A 2,286-nucleotide genomic window follows, 5' to 3' on the forward strand; every position below is an offset into this window, starting at 1 on the left:
CGCGCCAGGGTGCAGGGGAGGGCAGACCTGCACGTGGGAGGTCTCGCTCCAGGTGCGTGCAAGGGTGAGAACCCGAGCCCCGAGGTAACTGCGTGCATTTGCCACCCGACTCTCTCTGGGCGGCGTGGGTGGGTGCACAGCGGCCCTAGTCCCGGGCAGCCTGACAAGGACCCCTAAGGAGGACATCTGGGGTTCTACCTGAGAGGAAAAAGCACTCGTTTTTATCCAGAAGGGTGTCATCTTCCCACAGTTGGGGGGATCGTAGGGGAGAAGGCAAGGGGGAGGGATGGGGTACAGAACAGAACAGGTGTCCAGGCTCTGCCTAAGGCCTTGTGCGCGGATACCGCCGTTTCTTTCTGGCCTGACTGGTCTTATTCACAGGCGCTTGCATTGTGAGGGTTACCTGAGAGATAACTTACTCATTGAGGGTGCCCTGTTAGCACAGGTGGTGTGTGTGTGTGTGTGTGTGTCTGTGTCTGTGTGTCTGTGTGAGTCTCTGTGCCTGCAAGTGTTTGTGTATGTATTTCTGTGTATCAGGGAACTGCCATTAAATCCAAATCGCCCCCTTTCCCCAGTGAGAAGCGAAGTTGGGGGCTGGGGGGAGACGAAGATGGAAGAGGGGTTGTCTGTAAAAGTTAGCCTGCAGGTCTGGAATGTTAACATTTCATGCTGTCCTCAAAAGTTATTTGCCACTTCTGGGGGTGCAACTACCGTGCCAGCTCAGCTCACCATAGTTTAGGGGAGAAGAGTGAGAGTAGAGTTTGGTAAGAAGGTCAAGAATGGAGAGTACTCTTGGAAGTGTGAGGATGGTTGGACTGATTGTCACTAGGATTAAACATCATCGTGTGTGTGTGTGTGTGTGTGTGTGTGTGTGTGTGTGTGTGTTGGGGGGGATGGAGGAGTGAGGGAGTAGGTGTACATAGGGGGGTTCTGATTTAGCTTTGTTCTCCATATGTCAGAGTCAGCAAGTGAGGAAAAGAATAAACTGGTAGGCCAAAGGGCTTTAAACTAGGAAAGGGAGAGGGCAGGGGGAGGAAGGGGGAAATCGGAGTGGCCAGAAAATTGCAAAGGTCAGTGATGCAATCTTGCAACAGCCTGTCACAATCATTCAAACTAAGCCCCGCAGGGAGGGATAGGAGGAAGAGCTGTTTCTGGGATCAAAAATTTGAGTCTCTGAAAAATTTAACAGTAATCTTTCTTTGGTGGGGGGTGGGGGGTTGGGGAGGGATAAGGCAGTTTCCCAGACAATTTAGTTAAAAATGGTAACAATAACTACTTCTTGCCTGGGCTATTCATAGTTCAGGATTGGTTTGTGCAGACTGGTCAAGGTTACCTAAATGGCTAATTTAACATTATACATTTTTGTCTGTACACAGTGGTCAAGGTGACAGTGGTCCTAATTGGGATTATTTCTGGGAAGATTGTATCCCCTGCTTATTATCTTTTAAAACTTGTCAGGCAGGAAAATTCTAGAACAAGGAGAGATGGATATCATTCTTGGCATTTTCTTTGAATCTCTAATAACTGGCAGAAATGATCTGTAGGCTTTCCCAAGATCTATGAGTGTCACAAACATGGTGGCTTTTGGGCGAACGTGTTACGTGCATCTTAATATCAGGGCCTTTACCTGGTTTCTGCTCTGAAGGTGAGTCAGCCCAACGATGAACCCAAAACTCCGAAATTAACATGTCAGTATTTCCGGTGTTTCTGTAACTCGAAGGACGCAAACCACATGTCCTTCAAGGTCAGCAGACTGTAATATATCTGAGGTTCCCCTTTCTTGTGATTTCTGGTGGCAGGGCACATCATCACCTTACATGAGTTCTTTTCCTCTTTGATAATCTGACTTCAACCCCCAGACCTCACCAGCTTGCTGGCCAGAGCTGGGCAGAGAGGGCGGCATGTGCCATGCTTTGGGGTTGCCTGTGGAGTTGCTGTTCTGGTTTAGGTGTTAGCTGGGGCTGAGAGAGAGATGAAGGGAACAGAAGGCCGAGGAATCTAGCTAGGAATTGCTGACACAGCTCCTCTGTCTGGGTGGGGAAAGAGAACCCAGCCTCTAGGGTCAGGGATTAGATAGGGCTTGGGGAACTAAGCCCATGCATTAAAGCACTGATGTCACTTTAGAGGCGGAAAGTCTTGTGTTGCAACACACAGGTCAGCCACAGGTTATTGCTGTGACGGTCGGAGCAGCCTTACTGACCAACGGTCCCTCTTTGCCCAGGACTGAGGGGTTCCCCCAAGATGCATGACTTACAGTGCTGAAATTGGGGCGGCCCCGGGCTGTCA

This window comes from Myotis davidii, unplaced genomic scaffold (genome assembly GCF_000327345.1).
Source record: "Myotis davidii unplaced genomic scaffold, ASM32734v1 scaffold622, whole genome shotgun sequence".
Classification (NCBI taxonomy): Eukaryota; Metazoa; Chordata; class Mammalia; order Chiroptera; family Vespertilionidae; genus Myotis; species Myotis davidii.